The following is a 21,316-nucleotide window of genomic DNA, read 5'->3' as shown; positions in this document are numbered from 1 at the left end:
ATTTAGATAGTAGACGAATTCGTTAATTACTTCATCCTCGAGAACGGTTAGACTGGGATTAAGACCCTCGCGTTTACAAACGTGCTTTAGTGTTTCTCCCAAGGTCACCGAGCTGTGTATGACCAAGCTGCCAGCAGAGCTGTACACCAAGCTGTACCCGCCCACGTCCCACACTATAGGAAAAGCCCGATCCTGGAAAGCCGGCCGGACTCTGGCTGGTTTCCAGCCTCTCACCCAAACCGAAGCTTTTGGTAGAGAGGGGTGGCGTCATTAGCCGGGACTCAGAATGTTTAATAGAAACTCAAAGGCCAATGAGACCTCTCAGGCCATCTGGACGCTCACCTTTAGCAAATAAACAGCAAAAGGAACTTCCTGAAGAAGAATTAGTTTCAATACTAGGCCCCCAGACGAATACGAGGGAGGGCACCTCCGGCCTTTCTCCTCAAAGAGGCTAGGTTGCTACGTTGACTTGAGGGTGGGGCTCGGGTCCTTAGACCACTCACATCTTCCTCGGTTTTCCACTTCCCTCTAGAGACAGAGAGCCACAGGAATAGTTAACTACTGGGAGAGAAATACCTCAGTCGTGCTAGGAAAATGGTTAAGCTCTCCCTCTCTGGAGCAGTGAGTCACGCTGGGAAGTTTGTCTGGTGTCCTGAAACCTACTCTCCTATCCCCTTTCAGTGCTGCCCGGCTTATTGCTAAAATTTAAATCTCCCCAGAAAAAGAAAAATAACAGTACCTTGTATTTTCAGTCACAAGGTGAAGGATATGCCATCATTTACTTACTGCTTCCAGATATTTTCTTTTGAAACCTTACCTTCTATTGTGGCTCTAAAACATTTATGCGTCGTGGGGGGAAAATACAGAAATTTAATGGCTCTGAGCCTTAGTTTTCTCACTGTAAAATAGGAATTTGATACTGCAGGGAAAGAGAGGGAATGGGAACTACAGTTCTTGAGCCAGGACTTGTGCTGGCCTAACCTGGGGTGTTTGGGGCGGGGTGGGGGGGGGGGGCGGCTAGCAAACCCTTTCTCTTTCTCTTCTCACTTTTCTTTCCTTCTCTGTATGTTTTTCTCTTCTGGCTCATTTATATTGCCTTGATTTGATCTCCTCCTCTGTGTAAGCTTTTCCCTTCTTTTAAATTTTATTTTCTTCTGCCAAAGCAAAAGCTTTAAAGGCAGACATTCCTGGATCTGAACTACCCAAGTTCCTCTACTTACTACTAAAGTATCTTGAGAAGAACCCCTTAACCTGTCTCAGAATTATTTTTTTCTGTAAAATGGGATAATATCAGCCTTGCAGGGTTGTTATGTGTTGTCTCTTCCCACAGGAACTTCAGCTTTTGTCTGTCGTGGTCACTCCTGCATCCCTGGGGCCTAGAAACAAATCTGGCACAGAGCACATAAACGTATTTTAGATAGATAGATACTTAAGATTTTATTTATTATTTGACAGAGAGAGCACAAGCAGGGGAAGCAGCAAGCAGAGGAAGAGGGAGAAGCAGACTCCCCGCTGAGCAGAGAGCCGGATTTGAGGCTCAATGCCAGGACCCTGGGATCATGACCTGAGCCTAAGGCAGCTGCTTAACCAACTGAGCCGTCCAGGTGCCCCTAAACATATTTGTTTAACCATTTAATGAGCTAAAGAAAGTATGTATGTAGATCAGCCGACAAACTCTATTCAAAAAATGCTCTTTTCAAAGAGTATCCTATTCTTTCCTACCATCTTTCCTGTTTTTTTGGGTTTATGGTTGTAATGCTCATCCAGCATGCATCTTTCAATGGAGCACTCTTAATCCCTCCAGCTGTATTCCAGAATACATTTTGAAACTCCTACTGCCAACCACACACACTTTCCATCTTCTGATAACGGCATACAAAGTGAATTATCCATTTAAATTGTAGATTATTTTAATGTTACTTTAAATTTATTCAACCACCAGCCACTCTTAAACCACATGAAACTTCAAAGGGCCATATCAGTATTTCTTGGTGGGGACAGGGAATGGGGATCATATATTGTAGTAAACATCTCTTGATTTCTTCTGGGGAACTACCTTTCTCATCGTAGACCATGGTATTGATTCAGGGGCGGTTGGGTTAATTAAATTATTCCGGTGCTTAGCACTCCTCCCCCACCCCAATTAGTTCAGGAATGGATGAGCAATCCAATCAGACCAGTCAGCTGCTAATTTGCTAATTCTAGCCCTGCTGCTAGGTCAACCAGAGGTGTGCTCATTTCCTCTGACTAGTGGGCTCCTGAGCCTGGGCAGCCATCCTGTTTCCATGAGGAAAAAGGCAGCCTGCAGTGGATCCAATCTGAAGGAAGGGAGGGAGCTGAGAGATGGAGAACAGAGTCCTAGAACTCTTGTTTAAGAAGCCCTGAACCCAGTTCCACTTCTGGAATTCCCTAACTTACCTTCCTTAACACCTCACCCAATTTGCCTAAGTCGCTTGAGTTTTTATTTTCCTGACACTAGCAAACAGAAAGATTCCAAATACTTCACAGACCTTTCCTCTGAAACCAATAAACATTATATGTTAATTAATCCGATTAAAAGAATTAAAAAAAAAGATTCTGAATACAGAAATTACTCTGGCACACACTTCTCAGTACCTCAAGCTGAGAATCATGGCACTGAGTTTTCTTCTGATTCGCAAATTCACCTCTTACCAATTCCCTAAGCACTTTTTTTCTTTTTAAGGAAAAAAATGACTGATGGCCAGGCATAAATATCTATGTATAAGAATTAATACTTTAGGGGCGCCTGGATGGCTCAGTGGGTTACACCTCTGCCTTCAGCTCTGGTCATGATCCCAGAGTCCTGGGATCCAGCTCTGCATTGGGCTTTCTGCTCAGCAGGGAACCTGCTTTCCCCCCCACTCTCTGCCTCTGCTCTGCCTGCTTGTGATCTCTCTCTCTCTCTCTGTCAAATAAATAAATTAAATCTTAAAAAAAAAAGAATTAATACTTTAGAGGCACCTTGGTGTCTCAGTCGGTTAAGTGTCTGACTCCAGCTTGGGTCATTGGGATTAAACCCCTCATTGGGCTCCTTGCTTAGCAGGGAGCCTGCTTCTCCCTCTCCTCCCCACTCATGTTCTCTCTCACTATTGCTATCTCTGTCTCTCTCTTTCAAATAAATAAATAAAATCTTTTAAAAAAATTAATACTTTAAATATTGTGATTGACTTCAAGTATAGAAGAAAATCTAGTAAGAACATGGGCCATGACAATAGTTGATTAACTACTTGGTTCAATGACTGTACTGGCAGGAAGCAGATGGCACATTCAACTAAGAGTTAACTGAAGAGGTAATTGTTTACAGGGCTAACTAAGGAAACTCGCTTGGGAAGAGTTTGCTCCCTGTGGCAGTTCTTAGACCCAATGAAGCAAGAAATGGAGCAGGATTACCAAAAGCAGCCAAACGCTATGGCTCTGAATAGAGACCACTCTGGTCTTAGGTAGAGGAACTGCAGCAGCCCAGTTTGGGGAGGGGGGAAGAGTAGGGATGTTTGGAAGTGGAATAACTGGACTTAACCTCTCTTCCCATATCCCTTCTTTTATGGTGACTCCTACTGCCCAAAAGCCATCAGGAAACCTGAGGGCAAGAGAGCTGAGTGATGCAAGCTTAGAGGTCAGCCTCACAGGCACAGAGCAGGTCAGAGACCAGAAAACTGGTTCAGCACTGTGTTGTCCAATACAGCAGCCACTGGACACACATAGCTATTTGAGTCCCAATTTATATGTGCTGTAAATGTAAAATACATGCACTTAGTGTATAAAGAAAGAATGTAAAATATCTCATTTTTATACTGATGGTATATTAAAATGATAATTTTTTGATGTATTGGGTTAAATAAATGATATTATTAAAATTAACTTCATCTCTTTCCTCATACTTTTTAATTGTGCCTACCAGCACATTTATTTATTTTTTTAAAGCATTTTTTATTATTTATTTATTTGACAGAGAGAGAGAGAGAGATCACAAGTAGGCAGAGAGGCAGGCAGAGAAAGAGGCAGAAGCAGGCTCCCCGCAGAGCAGAGAGTCCGATGTGGGGCTCTATCCCAGGACCCTGAGACCATGACCTGAGCTGAAGGCAGAGGCTTAACCCACTGAGCCACCCAGGCACCCCCTACCAGCACATTTAAATTACATGTTTAGAGGAGCCTGGGTGGCTCAGTGAATTGGGCAGCTCAGTGAATTGGGCATCTGCCTTCGGGTCATGTCCTGATCTGATAGATAGGTTGTGATCAGGATAGATCCCTGCATCAGGCTCTCCACTCAGCAGGGAGTCTGCTTCTCCTTCCCCCTCTGCTCCTCCCCATTGCTTGTGTGCTCCCTCCCTCTCTCTCTCTCTCTCTCTCTCTTTCTCTCAAATAAATAAATAAATAAATAAAATCTTTTTTTTTAAAAGATTTTATCTTTTTTAAAAAAGATTTTATTTATTTATTTATTTGACAGAAAGAGATCACAAGTAGTCAGAGAGACAGGCAGAGGGAGAAAGGGAAGCAGGCTCCCCACTGAGCAGAGAGCCCGATGCAGGGCTCGATCCCAGGGCTCTGAGATCATGACCTGAGCCAAAGGCAGGTGCTTAACCCACTGAGCTACCCAGGTGTCCCTAAATAAAATCTTTTTTTTTAAATCTTTTTAAAAATTTTAAAAAATAATAAAATTACATGTTTGGTTCACATTATATTTCTATTGGATGGTGTTGATCTCAAGGGACAAACGAAAAATAACCACACACAATTATGATTAATAAACACTTAAAAACTCATTCTATCCTGGACAATTACTTAAAAATAGTGTTTCTGAAAATTATATCATTTTAAGCTTTTTTTAACCTAATTGCTTTGATAGCTAACTTTTCTATGCTTTTTTTTTTTATATGATTCCTTGAAATAGTTTGGGGATCATACTACATATTTAAAAATCATTCATTCTTTCAAAAAGCATTTATTAGGTACCTTCTATTTTCCAAATGCCAAGACGGATTTGGAGGAAAAAATAATAAGCCAACCAGAGCCTCGGGCGTCTGACATCATGGGGCTAAATTCTAATACAGGGGGAATTATAGGAAGAACAACACAAGCAGTTGTGAAATTATTTATGTGCAAAATGGTCTGGAGAGGGAAATGGTGCATTAAGACTATATCATAGGAAGGCCCCCTGGGTGGCTAAGTTGGTTAAGGGCCCAACTCTTGACTTCAGCTCAGGTCATGATCTCAGGATTGTGAGACTGAGGCCCGAGTCAGGCTCTGTGGTCAGCATGGAATCTGCTTGAGATTCTCTCTCTCCCCTCTACTTCTCCTCTTGTTTCCTTTCTGTCTCTCTCAAGTAAATAAATAAATAAAATCTCTTAAAGAAAAAAAAAAAGAATGTATCATAGGAAAGATTGGCCCAAGAAGGCTTTCCAAAGGAAGTTATGATTGAGCAAAAGCAAGAGGGCAAAATTTGTGAAAGGAGTGAGAGAATGTTCTGGAAAAGGGTACAGAATGTGTAAAGCTCCTGTAGTAAGTTAGAGTAAAAAAAAAAAAAAATCCAATGTGGCTGCAGCACAAAGGAATAATTTGAAATTTAATTAATATGTAAAATGTTCATTTATACATGTATCAACAAGTACTTACCAAGTGCCTACTAAGTGCTTTCAAAGAAGAAAGGTGAATCAGTGGCAAATATTATGCAGCCATAAAAAGGGATGAGTTTGTGCCATTTTTGACAACATGGATGGAACTGGAGGGTATTATGCTAAGTGAAATAAGTCAAGACTGAGAAAGTCAAACAGCATATGATTTCACTCATATGTGGAATTAAAAATAAAAACCCAAATGAATAAACAAACAAAAAGCTTTTTTAAATCAGACCTGTAAGTACAGAGAATGTATTTGGTGGTTGCCAGAGGGAGGTGGGTAAGGACATGGGCAAAATGGCTGAAGGGGAGTGGGAGATACAGGTTTCCAATTATGGAATGAATAAATCATGGGAATAAAAAACACAGTGTATGGAATATAATCAAAGATATTGTAATAACATATGTAGCAGATGGTAGCTACATTTGGGGTGAACATAGCATAATGTATAAGCTTATCCAATCACTACATTCTATACCTGAAACTAATGTAACATTGTGTGTCAACTATACTCAAATAAAAAAAAAATTTTGACGGTGCTTGGGTGGCTCAATTGGTTAAATGTCTGCCTTTGGCTCAGGTCATGATCCGGGGGATCAAGACCTGCATTGGGCTCCTTGCTCAGCGGGGAGTCTGCTTCTCCCTCTACCCCTCCCCCATGCTCATGACCTCTCTCTCTCATGCTCTCTCTCAAATAAATAAATCTTAAAAAAATGTTTTTGAAAAGATCGATCAGTCACATTCATTCAGTCAATCAAATTAATTGAGTATTTACATTTCTCTGAGATTGGCTGAGAGCTGTTGCTATAATGCTATGTTAGAAGTATGTGCACCAAAAAAAAAAAAAAAGAAAAGGTATGTACCCACTAGACTTTCTCCTCCTTCACATGGAATGTTCCAGGTGACAAATGGACTTTTTCTTTTCTTTTCTTTTAATATTTTATTTATTTGACAGACAGAGATCACAAGTAGGCAGGGAGAGAGAGGGGGAAGCAGGCTCCCCGCCGAGCAGAGAGCCTCATGTGGGGCTCAATCCCAGCACCCTGAGATCATGACCTGAGCAGAAGGCAGAGGCTTAACCCACTGAGCCACCCAGGCTCCCCTGGACTTTTTATTTTCAAAGCGGGACAGGGTTCTTGTACCTGGAAAGGAATAATGATTGATTCTGGGGTTGGTTTTGTTTTGTTTGTTTGTTTATTTAAGATTTTATTTATTTGTGTGCAAGAGACAGAGAGCATGAGCAGGAGGAGGAGCAGAGGGAAAGGGAGAGGCAGATTCCCCCTGAGCAGGGAGCCAGACACAGGGCTCTATCCCGGGACTTGCAGTCATGACCTGAGCCAAAGGCAGATGCCCAGCGGACTGAGCAACCCTGGTACCCCTAATTCTGGTGTTTTGATTAGTATTAAATTAATCAGTCTCAAATTCTTGAATCCATTTCTTTTTGTACCATTAAGCTAAACTTCCAATCGTCGTTATTTTATTTTCTAAAAACTAATGTTTCATAATAAAATAAATATTTCCCACTGTCCTTAGATAAATCTTTAATAGAATCAGAAATTTGGGATGCCTGCCTGGCTCAGTCAGTAGAGCATGCAACTTTTAATCTCAGGTTGTGAGTTCAAGCCCCATGTTGAGCGTAGAGATTACTTAAAAAAAAAAAAAAGTTGATAGAATAAAAAATTAATCAGAATTTCCCTAACCAAACTTTATACACTTGACTGATTTAATTCCTTTAAATATATCCAGCAACATTTGTACATTTAACACTCTGAATTTTCTGAAACTTACAAAGGTCTATCACAGCAGACTGAGAATTCTAACAAGCAAGATCTCTGGTGTTCATGGATTGGAAGGCTTAATATTGTTAAGATGGCAATCCTACCCAAAGAAATCTACAGATTCAAAGTAATCCCTATCAAAATTCTAAAGGCCTTTTTTTTGCAGAAATGAACAAATCAATCCTCAAATTCATATGAATTCAGAAGAGGCCCCAGTAAACAAAAACATTAAAAAGTAAGAACAAATTTGGGGTACTCACACTTCCTAACTCCAGAACTTACTATAGTACTAAGCTATAGTACTCAACAGATTGTAGTATTAGCACAAAGATAGACATATAGACCAATGGAATGGAATTAAGAGTCTGGAAATAAACCCATACATCTGTGGGCAACTGATTTTTGAACAAGGGCCAAAAACTATTCAATGAGGAAAGAATAGTCTCTTCAACCAAAGATGTCGTGACAACTTGTCCACAAGCAAAAAAAAAAAAAGTTGAAATCCTACCTTATACCATATAAAAGAGAATTAACTGCAAATTCACCAATGACCTGAGTATTAGATTCCAAACCGTAAACTCTGATATGAAAACATGAAGGTAAATCTTCATAACCTAGAATTTGGCAATGGATTCCTAGATATGAAACCAGAAGTACTAGCAACAAAAGAAAAAACAGTGAAATTGAACTTCATCAAAATTAAAAATGTTTGAGTGTTAAAAGGCATTATTTAAAAAGTTTGAAGGCAGCTGCTCTGTAATAAAGAATTTGTCTGGTCAGTGTCTCAGTCTCCTGACATTGAGCTTCTAAAACCCTTGGAATTTCCTGAGCAACCAGTCCTACAGCTGGGCAGAGGGGGGGTGGGGGTGGGGCCTGGTGATGAAATCAATCATGTAGCCAGTGGTTTAATCAGTTAAACCTATATAATCAAACTCCCATTAAAAACTCTAAGCTGAGGGTGTCTGGGTGGCTCAGTGGGTTAAGCCTCTGCCTTTGGCTCAGGTCATGATCTCAGGGTGCTGGGATGGAGCCCCCACATCGGGCTCTCTGCTCACCAGGGAGCCTGCTTCCCCCTCTCTCTCTGCCTGCCTCTCTGCCTACTTGTGATCTCTCTCTCTCTGTCAAATAAATAAATAAATAATCTTTAAAAACAAACAAACAAACAAAAAACAAACAAACTCTAGGCTGAAGCTCAATGGAACTTCCCGGTTGGTAAATATATTGATGTGCATGAAGAGTGATGTACTCTGATTCTATGAGGAGAGAGCCCAGCTCTGTGTTGGGGATGCTCCCAGTACTTCCCCTATACATCTCTCTATTTGGTTCTTCCTGACCTATATCCTTTCCTTTCCTTCTTTTCTTTTTTTTTTTTTAAAGGAATCTCCATACCCCATATGGGGATTAAAACTCAGGACCCTGAGATCAAGAGTCACATGCTCTACCGACTGAGCCAGCCAGGCACCCCATGACCTATATTCTTTAAAATAAAAATGGAACTGCATAAAAATGGTTTCTCGCATTCTATGAGTCATTCTTGTGAATTATCCAACCTAGGGGGTCATTTGTAGCCACATGTTTAAGAGTGCAGGTGGCCTGGGGACCTCCAGATGCTGAAGCTGGTGTCTGAAGTGGAAGTTGTCTTGTCAGGAATTGTACCCTTAAACTTCTAGTTTCTGACACTAACTCTGGGTGTCTAATATCAAGCTGAATTGCAACAAGTGGAGTTGAAACAGAATAAGAGTCTGCAGAGCAGAAGAAAATATTTTTTAGGGGCACCCGGATGGCTCAGTCAGTGAAACATCTGCTTAGGGCTCAGGGTCCTGGGATTGAGCCCCGTGTTGGGCTCCCTGCTTGCTGGGAACCTGCTTCTGCCTCTCCTCCCTGCTCATGCTCTCTCTCATTCTCTCCCTCAAGCAAGTACATAATATCTTTAAAAGAAAAAAGAAAGAAAATATTTTGCAAATCACATATTCGATAAAAAAAAGAAGTCAGGGGCGCCTGGGTGGCTCAGTGGATTAAGCCGCTGCCTTCGGCTCAGGTCATGATCTCAGGGTCCTGGGATCGAGCCCCGCATCGGGCTCTCTGCTCTGCAGGGAGCCTGCTTCCTTGTCTCTCTCTGCCTGCCTCTCTGCCTACTTGTGATCTCTCTCTGTCAAATAAATAAATAAAATCTTTAAAAAAAAAAAAGAAGTCATATATCTGGTAAGAGTCTAATACTTGTAACTAGTATAGAGCACTCTTACAAATCAACAACAGAAAGATAACTCAATTAAAAAAATGCCCAATAACACCTGAAAAGATGCTCAACCTCATTAATTATTAGGAGAATGCAAACCAAAATCACAATGAGATATAAAATGTCCACCTGTTTGGTTGGCTATAATAATCTTTGAAAGGAAAATGACAAATTCTGGGGAGGGTGTGGAGAAATCAGAACCTCATACATAGCTGGTAGGAATGTAAAATGGTACAGTCGCTATGGAAAAGTTTTGCCATTTTTCACAAAGTGGAACATAGAATGGACTTGTGACATAGTAGTCCCACTTCTAGGTATAGACACAAAAGAGTTGAAGACTGTTCCTCAAACAAGTCCAGGCACATACATACTCACAGCCACTGGATTCACAATTGCCAACAGGCAGGAACAGCCCAATGTCCATCAATGAATAAACAAATCATGGTATATACATACCATGAAATATGATTCAGCTACAAGAAGGGATAAAGTACTGTTATATGAGCCTTGAAAACATGCTGAGTGAAAGAAGCCAGGCACAAAAGTTCACATATGTATGATCCCATGGATAGGAAATATTCAGAATGAGTAAATTCACAGTTAGAATGCAAACTGGGAATTGTCAAAAATGAGTGGGGAGCAGAATTTTTTGTTTAAGATTTTATTTATTTGAGGAGAGTGAGAGAGAGAGAGAGTGGGGGGGTGTGGGCACAAGTGGGGGAGGGGTAGAGGGGAGGGAGAAACAGACTCCCCTGCCAAGCAGGGAGCCTGGCCTGGGACCCTATTCCAGGACCCTGGGATCATGACCTGAGCTGAAGGCAGATGCTTAACTGACTGAGCCACCCAGGGGCCCCGGGGAGCAGATTCTTAATGGGTGCCAGGTTTCCTTTGGGGATGATGAAAATATTTTTGGAGTATTCTAAACCTCTAAGAGAACTCTTTTTTTTTTTTTTAAGATTTTATTTATTTATTTATTTGACAGATAGAGATCAAAACTAGGCAGAGAGGCAGGCAGAGAGAGAGAGGGGGAAGCAGGCTCCCTGCCGAGCAGAGAGCCCGATGCGGGCTCGATCCCAGGACCCTGAGATCATGACCTGAGCGGAAGGCAGAGGCTTTAACCCACTGAGCCACCCAGGCGCCCCAACCTCTAAGAGAACTCTTATAAATGTAATATAATAGGCTGAATATTTGTGTCCCCACCCCCCCACACACACCAAATTCATATGTTGAAATGTTAATCTTTGTGATTGTATTTAGAGGCAGGCCTTTAGGAGGTAATTAGGTCATGAACTTGGAGTCCTCGTGAACGGGATCAGTGTCTTTATAAGAAGAAGCTAGAGGACTCTCCAGCCCTCTTTTGACTATGTGAAGACACACAGAGAAGCGGGCACACATAGGGACATATAGACACATAGCGAATCTGAACCGGGGACTCACCAGAACCAGACCAGGCTGGCTGGCACCCTCATCTTGGACTTCCAGCCTCCAGAACTGTGTGAAATAAATTTATATTATTTATAAGCCACCTAGCCTACAGTACTTCATTAGAGCAGCTCAAGCCAGGACATTTAGTAAGTCAAATCTATACAAAATTTAAAAATTAAAAAATCAAATAAATGTATAGATATGATACATCAAGGTGTTGACTCTGGACCAGCATGTGGGATCTGAACGCTAAGCATTTGACGACATTAAGGAATTACAATTAATCTTTAAAGAATTTTAACAATACCATGCGTATGATTTTTAAAGTGTCTGCCTTTTAAAGATATGTGCTGAGATACACATGAAATGATATGAGGTTCTAGATTTGCTTCAAAATAATATGGGGATGGAGGAAGTGGATGAGGGCACAGATCAAGCAAGCTGAGAAGGGTTAGCTGAAGCTGGGCAACAGGTACGGGATTCATTTTACTCTCCTGTCTACTTTTATTATATGTTTGAAATTTTCCATAATTAAAAAAAAAGGAGAGAAACAGAAAGAGGAGAGTGGAAAGAAAAAGGGAGAAGAAATAATTATCCTGCTGCTAATGTCATAATACTATAGCGTTTTATAGATTACGGCACATTTAGGGGCACCAGGGTGGCTCAGTCGGTTAAGCATCTGCCTTCAGCTCAGGGCATGATCTCAGGGTCCTGGAATGGAGCCCCAAGTTGGGCTCCCAGCTCATCAGGGAGTCTGCTTGTCCCCCTACCCCTCCTCCAACCCGTGCACAGGCAGACGCAATTTCTCTCTTTCCAAAAAATAAATACATTATTAAATAAATCCTTAAGAGGAAGACTCTGGATTACAACACATTCACATGCAGTCATTCAGAGGGGATAGATGAGCTCCCAGCTTCTTGGTAAACCTCTTCTCTGCCAACCACAAGCCTGCCCACCTTGGGACCAAGGCCAGACTGACACATAGAAAACAATGAAGGTTCATCAGAAGTGAGTATGAAAGCTCACATTCCCAGCCCTGCCCACACTTGCCCAGAGGCTCTGCAGCCATCAGTTCCTCTCAGGCCTGAGAGCGAAGACAGACTATAACATAGGAACCCCCCTCACGACAGTACCTCTTTTGCTCCTGGTCTCTTTCCAGCCTCTCCAAGCCAGATTTGCTTCACACTGCTTGCCACACAGTTTAGAATTTAAATTACAAGTGTACCTAGCTGAAGCTTTATTCTCCAGGCAAAAATCTGTAGCTTGCTTCAAGAGTTTTTGTTTGTTCTTAAAGTTTAAGGAGCAGGGTCCGCAAGTGGGGGGTGTTCAATCCAAGTTAGAGCTGCGATTTCTGTTCAAGTTATACTTCCTCTCTCTCATTCACCATGTTGTGTTCTAGAGAAGGTGAAGTCCTCTCAGAATAGGTCACAGAATCAGCAAGTTTGGGAAACAATGAGCTTCAGACCTTCATACTTTCATTTTAAGTTGGTTACCAGTTTCCAATAATCATCAGTTAAGGATCCTGTTTCTCCTAGCTTGGTGGGGGGGTGGGGGGTGGTCACAAGACCACAGAAGTGTGGGAGGGAGCTGAGAGCTAATTTGAATAATTCCATCCCACCCACCGGTCCCCAGTGCCTACCCACCAAACACCTTTCTCCTCAGGTAGCAGCTCCCTACCCTCAACCCAACACTGGCACTAATCTTTCACCTTGGTTTTCTCTGGGATTTACCTGATTTATAAAATGTTAATTGTACACTTGAAACAAGTGGAAAGTGGGATACGGAAGGGTTAAGTAAATTGCCTGAGGTCACACAGCTTGGAAGGGATGGAGATGGGATTCAAACCTCAGGTCTGGCTTTGGAGCCTGAAGATCATCCCAGGAGCGCAATGTAGCAATGTTCAGAAATTGTGGCCATTTGGAAAGGCTGCCTTTGACATATCTGGGTGTGTGTTTGTTTTTTCAGCTCCAAGGAACAACATGTTACATGAACACATGTCCTTCCTTGCAGTGCCAGCCCCCTCTGGCAGCTGGGTTCCTGAGTCTCCCTTGCTGACTTCAGCTCCACCCTCTACCCCCACCCGCTCCGGGTAAACGTCAATGCCTGCCTCGGTGTATTGCCTTATTTGGTTCTCAGGCCCACAAAGAGGTCTGGAAAAGGATCCAGGCCTGAGTAAAAGGATTGCTTCTGCAGCTAGGGGATGAGAAATCTTTATTTCACGGATCCTGGCTGGTACTGTGGAAATCATAAATGTAGGGAAATGAGTTTGCTCAAAAGAAACTACAAGAAGCAACTGAAGAGGGCCAACAGAGGTATCAAGATGTCACAAGTTCTAGTGTGTGCTTAATTCTGTGCTTGGAAAGAGATTTATTTTTCAGCTACCCCCACGGCTGTCTTTCTTTTTTCCCTTCTTTTCTGAGTTGCTAGGGCCTACACAACAATCTCTAGTTTATAGCCAAGGAAACTCACAAGTCTAGAAAGTGCAAAAAATTTTAGGTAGCTGGTACTATAACTGTTGTCATAATTTAGCAATGCCTGCCTGTAGCACTTAAACAACCTTGTAAACTGGGTTTAGAGAGTGTCTATCTCCTCTTTCCCCTACTCATTTTTTTTTTAAGATTTAATTTTTGGGGCACCTGGGTGGCTCAGTGGGAGAAGTCTCTGCCTTCAGCTCAGGTCATGATGTCAGGGTCCTGGGATCGAGCCCCACATAGGGCTCTCTGCTCTGCAGGGAGCCTGCTTCCTCCTCTCTCTCTTTGCCTGTCTCTGCCTACTTGTGATCGCTCTTTCTCTCCGTCAAATAAATAAATAAATAATCTTAAAAAAAAAAAAGATTTTATTTTTGGGACACCTGGGTGGCTCAGTCGGTTGGGCACCTGACTCTTGGTTTCTGCTTAGGTTGTGATCTTGGGGTTTTGTAAGATCAAGCACTGCATTGGGTTCCACACTCAGTGGGGAGACTGCTTGGGATTCTCTCTCTTCCTCTACCCCTCCCCCACCTCTCTTTCAAATAAATACATCTTTTTAAAAAGATATTTATTTATTTGGCAGAGAGAGACAGAGAGAGACAGAGAGAGAGAGAGAGAAGGAGAGAGACAAGCAGGGGGAGTGGGAGAGGGAGGAACAGGAGAAGCACGATGCAGGGCTCCATCCCAGGACCCTGGGATCATGACCTGAGCTGAAGGCATTGGCTTAGCCCACTGAGACACCCAGGTACCTCAAAATAAATAAACCTTAAAAAAGTATTTTATTTTGGGCGCCTGGGTGGCTCAGTGGGTTAAGCCGCTGCCTTCAGCTCAGGTCATGATCTCAGGGTCCTGGGATCGAGTCCCGCATCAGGCTCTCTGCTCAGCAGGGAGCCTGCTTCCCCCTCTCTCTCTCTGCCTGCCTCTCTGTCTACTTGTGATCTCTCTCTGTCAAATAAATAAATAAAATCTTAAAAAAAAAGAAAAAGAAAAGTGGTACGTGTCATTTCCACGTCAAAAAAAAAAAGTATTTTATTTTGAACTAATCTCTACACCAACACGGGGCTCAAATTCACAACCCAGAGACCAAGTCACATGCTTCACCGACTGAGCCAGCCAGGTGCCCCTTCCACTCTTATTTAATCCTTGAAATTCACCGAAGTAGACGTTCTCATTATCTCCACTTTAGGGATGAAAAAACTGAGGCAGTAAAAGTTCTATCACTTACTCAAGGTCCCAGAGCTCAGAATTACCAGAGCCAGGTTTGACCCCTGAGTCAGGATACCAGCCACAGGCCCACTCTGCTTCTGAGCCCTCCTGGTATCCGGTTCCTTACTCCACCTAACCCATCACAGATGATTCCCTTCCTCCAGCATCTCTGTCTCCTCCCTCTCAGTTGTTTTTTTTTTTTTTTTTTAAGATTTTATTTATTTATTCGACAGACAAAGATCACAAGTAGGCAGAGAGGCAGGCAGAGAGAGGAGGAAGAAGGCTCCCTGCTGATCAGAGAGCCCGATGTGGGGCTCGATCCCAGGACCCTGGGATCATGACTTGAGCTGAAAGCAGAGGCCTTAACCCACTGAGCCACCCAGGTGCCCCTCAGTTTTTGTGTTTTTTTAAATAATTTTTTTTTAAAGATTTTATTTATTTCTTTGACAGAGACAGATCACAAGTAGGCAGAGAGAGGAGGAAGCAGGCTCCCTGCTGAGCAGAAAGCCTGATGTGGGACTCAATCCCAGCACCCTGAGATCATGACCTGAGCTGAAGGCAGAGGATTTAACCCACTGAGCCACCCAGGCGCCCCTCCTCCCTCTCAGTTTTATAAGTTCCCAACTATCTGGCTCCTGCTTCTCAGTGCTCACTAATGCAGGGAGCCCTCATGGTTTCCTCTCAGTCTCTGTGGGTTGCTCCAATCGGATGGGGGGCTACCAAATGTGGGGTGTCCAAACTGGGTGGGGGCTGGCAGCAGCGGCATATGCAATGAAAGAATTCACCCAAGGCAGAACAAAAGAGATAGAAGTTCATTGACTACTCCGCAAGGGAACAGCGGGCAGGACAGCAAAGAAGAGACTGTCTGCGACAAGCTGCTGGTGGTGGAGTAGAGTGGCAGGGCAGATTGAGAGAGTATGGGGACAAATGGAATTTTCCCTTTTTTGGTAATTTTAGGAGCTGTGCCTACTTGTAATTGATCCTTTAGGGCCTATGGGAGATTTGAGGTGGGTCACCAAATGAGTCTATTTGCCTTCAGATGGGGGGGGGGGGCACGTACTGTGGCCTCTTTAGCCTTATTCAAGTTTTCAGTGCTCAAATTTGTTGGCTAAAAGTGGCCTCTACTGTCTCCTCCTGGCTCCCTGTATCTCTCTTTCCAGGAGGGAGCTTGTCTAGTTTCGGGACCTAAGTTCTTTGCTCTATCTTTGGTGGAGTGCTTATTCCCTTCATGCTTAAAACATACATCCAAGGGCACCTGGCTGACCCAGCTGATGGAGCATGTGACTCTTGATCTCGTGGTCTTGGGTGTGAGCCCTACATTAACACAGAGTTTACTTAAAATAAAATAAAATTTTAAAAACCCCATACATCCAAATATTACGCATGCCCTTATGTCCCCAGCATTCTTCAGACCCCAATTCACTCTTTCCATTCTATGCCCCACAGTTGAGTCTCACTGCTTCTAGGCTACCCCCCTTCCCGCTTTTTTAAGATGTTATTTATTTATTTGAGAGAGAGAGAGAGTGCACAAATGGAGGTGGGGGAGGGGCACAGGGAGAGAGAGAAGCAGATTTCCTGGGGCTCCATCCCAGGACCCTGAGATCATGACCTGAACCATCCAGGCACTCCAGCTTCCAGGCTACTCTTGACTGACCGGGAGCCTCATGGCCTTCATACCTGGCTCTGCCTACTTCCTAGTCATCTTGTCTTTCCTTTCCAGAAACAAGCTGCATACCTCTGTATTTGGTCCCCTTTGCCTGGAATGCCCTAGCTAGGGTTTTTCAAACTTTTGATCCCAACAGTAAAAAATATGTGTGACAACATAACCCAGTACCCACAAGTACACGACCCAAGAGTGGGCACATCTCCACAGTGGTTGACAACACTAGGGTCATGTTCAAGTTAGAATACAGGTGCCAGGTCACACCAGTTAGAATTCCAATCCAGTTTGTGTCCACACCCAAGAGAGTTATTCAAAATATTTAACTCTAGTTGAGCCTAGACCCTAGCTGATCAAAACAGTCATGAGTGGGTGGCAAGAGAAGAGAATAGGGTTCAAGATGGGTTAGGTCCTGGGATAGGGAATGGGGTTCTCAGAGTAGCAGCTTTTTACCAACAAACAGAAGTATTTGGATTTTTTTTTTTTTTTGAGAGAGAGAGAGAGCATGCAAACAAAGAAAGAGCGGGGTGGGAGAAGCAGGGGGAGAGGGAGAGAGAATCTTTTCTTTTTTTTTTTAAGATTTTTATTTATTTATTCGGCAGAGAGAGAGATCACAAGTAGGCAGAGAGGCAGACTGGAGGCGGGGGACAGACTCCCTGCTGTGCAGAGAGCCGGAAGGGACTCCATCCCAGGACCCCAAGATCACGACCTGAGCCAAAGGTAGAAGCTTTACCCACTGAGCCACCCCGGTGAGAGAGAATCTTAATCAGGCCCCATGCTCAGTATGGAACCCAACTTAGAGGCTCAATCCCACATCCCTGAAATCATGACCTGAGCCAAAATCAAGTCTTGGACGTTTAACCAACTGAGCCACCCAGGCACTCCAGTATTTGAATATTTTAACAACTATTACCTCTGTTCCAGAGACTTCTGAAAATCAGTTCTGTCTACCCCTTAACTTCGTGTCTAAACCTGCGTTCAGATTCCTGGCTTTTCTGCTTCTCACTACTTTATGCCTCATCCTTGCTTGGAAAACAGCCAAGGAGGTCACGCCTAATTAATTCTAATTTCTGAGAGAAAAGCAGTCTGCTCAGACAGAAGTCAATGAAGGGGCTTTAATGGAAAAGGAATGTATTCCAGGCCTGTTGGGCCACAGCGTTCAGATTCTGGGACACACCGTTAGGTGCTGGGAAGCGTGACGTAATATCCTGGGAGACACTTGGTAATGACCCTGCTGCCAATGAGGGAGTTAATGGCAGGGAGAAAAAATGCTTCTCAGTAGACTCTGACCACGTTGCTAGGAAGCAGTCACCCAGGAAGAGCATATTGTGACAAGTCTCCCAAGTACCTTAACAACCGAGACCTTTAAGTCTAGAAGCAAACTCATATCAGAATTCTTGATTCTCGGCTAAGACTGAGACCTTCAGCAACTTTTCAGTCTTGAACTCTTTTCAGTCTAGCTATCATATCTCTTGTTTTACAAATTAGGAAAAGAAGAATGACAGACCTGAGTCAAAAAAGGCATGTGAGAATTAAAACAACTCTTTGTTTTGAAAATGGGCAACTAAAGGGAGAGCTTAAAGATTTAAGCTCTGTTCTAATGCAAACTATGTTTAGGGTAACTGTGTAACCTCAGTCGATGAGAGAAAGCTCCATTTTACTTAGAAAACCAGTTTATCAGTGTAGAAGTAACATAAGTAACATAAAACCAGTGGGAGCTGGGTGGCTGAGTCAGTTGGGCATCTGCCTTCAGGTCAGGTGATGATCCCAGGGTTCTGGGATCGAGACCCTCGTTGGGTTCCCTGCTCAGCAGGGAGTCTGCTTCTCCCACTCTCTCTACCCCTCCCCCCTGCTAACGTGCAGGTGCCCTCTCTCTCTCTCAAGTAAATAAGAAAGAAGGAAAGAAAGAACGAACAAACGAACCAGTGGTGCCTGGGTGGCTCCGTCAGTTAAGAACCTGCCTTCCGCTCAGGTCGTGATACCAGAGTCCTGGACCCAGCCCCCTGTTGTGCTTCCTGGGATCCCTGCTACTCTGGCTCCTCTGAGAGTCTGCTCTTCTCTCTTCACCACCTGTTCCCTCCAACTCATTCTCTCTCAAATAAATAAAATCTTTAAAAAGAAGAAATATAAAATCAGCATTTTGCAAGCTCTAATAAAATTAATGCAAGCAAGGATTGTCAACTAGTGTTAAAACTGAGAACGCCGACCATACTAAATGTTAGCAAGGATTTGGAGGCATTGGAACTCTCATGCAATGGGGGGAGGGGTAGGGAATGTAAAATGTACAAACACTTTGGAAAACAGTTTGGCAATTTTTTAAAAAGTTAAACAAATATCCATCATATGACTCAGCCATTCCACGCCTAGGTATTTAACCCATGAGAAATAGAAGCTTATGTCCCCACAAAGACTTATACATTAATGTTTGCAGTGGATTTCTTTGTAAAAGCCCCAAAAAACTCTTTGAAGAGATTAAGGGTATGACTCATAGATCCCCTTAGCTGCTGTCTCAATAAAAGAAAAAAGTAGGATTATCTAGAAAAGATAAGTGGAAAGATCTCTTGTCTACTGGAATGAATCCCCACACCATTCACAGGAGACCCACAAGGCTCTTGAGAAGTTTATACTCAGTGGAGCAGCTTGGACTGAAAGGAATGAAGAAGATAAAATGAAAGGCTGCCGGACCCCCAAAATTCTACAGACAGGAAGGGGGCTGATAAAACTATTCAGCTTTGAACACTTAATCCTTTCATGAAAAAGGGAGGACAACTCAGGATGAAGCCTCAAACCCAGAAAACAAAGCTAAGGATCACAGAGGATTATTCCCAAAGCCTTGAAACCTGATGGGAGTTTACCTGACTGAATTTTGGAATTTCTTGGGACAAGTGATTCCTTTTTTTCCTTCTAAAGTAGGAATGTTTATAACTGCTGTCCTGTGCCAGTCCCACCATTGTGTTTTGGGAGCAGAAAACGTTCCAGTTTTACAGGTCCACAGATGGAGAAGAATTTTACCCCAGGATGGTCTATATCCAGAGTCTCACCCATACCTAATTTAAGTGATTTCAATGATGAGATTTTAGACTTTGAGTTCATACTCTTATGGGTTGCAATTTTGGAGATCTTGGAATGGGGTAAATATATTTGGCATATGAGATGGACATAAATCTTTGGGGACCACAGAGCAGATCATGGTAGGCAGAATAGTGGTCTCCCAAGATGTCTGCTTCCTAATCCCTAGAACCTATGAATGTGTGTATTACATAGCAAAATGGAATTAAGTTAAGAGATGGAATTAAGTTTACCAATCAGATGACCTTAACACAAGGAAATTATCCTGGGTTATCTGGGCAGGCCATATATAATCAAAAAGTTCCTTAGAAGTAGAAGAGAGGGGCGCCTGGGTGGCTCAGTCAGTTAGGCGTCTGCCTTCTCAGGTCCTGAGCAGCTGGGCTCTCTGCTTAGCCGGAATCCTGCTTCTCCCTCCCCCTCTGCTGCTGCTCCTCTGCTGCTGCTCCTCCTGCTTGTGCTCTCTCCCGCTCACGCTCTCTCTCTCTGTCAAATAAATAAATAAAATCTTAGAAAAAATAAATGGTTGATAGAGAACTGAATGTATAAATACTGTCAATTAATACCATATTGGTTCATTTTTAGTGTCAGATTGGAGGCGGAGTAGATGTAATCATATTGTGGGAGAATCAGAGTGTCATTCCCTATGACTGGTGAATTTTAGCATCGGTAATGGGTCTAGATACCAGGGATCTTCCAATGATGTGGTATGAATGCACAGCACTACTTAAACTGTAGTTTAGCCAAAATGTTTAAATTGAATCTCTCACACCTTTAGATATAAATTTCTTTTTTTTAAAGATTTTATTTATTTGACAGAGAGAGAGAGAGCACAAGCAGGCAAAGAGGCAGGCAGAGAGGAGGAAGCAGGCTCCCTGCTGAGCAGAGAGCCTGATGCGGGGCTCGATCCCAGGATCCTGGGATCATGACCGGAGCCAAAGACAGAGGCGTAACCCACTGATCCACCCAGGCAACCCTCTTTTCTTTTTTTAAGGTAAGCTCTATGGCCAACGTGGGGCTTAAACTCAATAACCCTGAGACCAAGAGTCACATGCTCTACCGACTGAGCCAACCAGGCGCCCCTAGACACAACTTTTAATTTACAGTAAATTCAAGGTGCAAGATAAACAGTAGCACAAGAAAGTAAATAGAGAAATCAGAAAGTGGAATGTTCTGCAGGACACTTGGCCTGTTCTCCCTGGAAGTCAATGTTGGGATGAAAGGAGAAGAAACTACTAAGGGTTTTGAACATTACTGCACCCATACTGGTTTCAACAAATTTGCTGAGGGGTGCCTGAGTGTCTCAGTTGGTCAATCATCTGCCTTCAGCTTAGGTCAAAATACCAGGGTCCTAAGATCAAGCCCTACATCAGGGCTCCCTGCTCAGCGGGGAGCCTGCTTCTTTCTCTGCCTCTGCTCCCCACCACCACTTGTGCTCTCATTCTCTCTCTCTTTCAAAAAAAAAAAAAAAAAAGTTGCTGAGAAGGACATTTTGGCAAAGTTTGAATACAATTTGGATATTAGATAAAATGAAAGTTTACAAGAGTGAAGAGGAGGAGATTGGTGACTAAAGAAAAGGTTACAGAATAATATGAAGGAGATAGTTTTATTGAATTAAAAACTGTGGGTATAGAAGAAGATACTGATTGAAATTCACTAAAATATTAACAGTGGTAATCTCTGACAATGGGATGATGTTATTCTCTTGTTTTTGCCTACTTGGATTTTCTAACTTTCTACCCTGCACGTGTAGAACTTTATACTGACAAAATATTGTTTCTAAAGGAGTATCAGACTTATATGAGATAACAGGTAATACAGATAAAGAATTAGGGCTACATTA

This window comes from Meles meles, chromosome 5 (assembly GCF_922984935.1).
Source record: "Meles meles chromosome 5, mMelMel3.1 paternal haplotype, whole genome shotgun sequence".
NCBI lineage: Eukaryota > Metazoa > Chordata > Mammalia > Carnivora > Mustelidae > Meles > Meles meles.
This window is presented reverse-complemented; position numbering follows the sequence as displayed.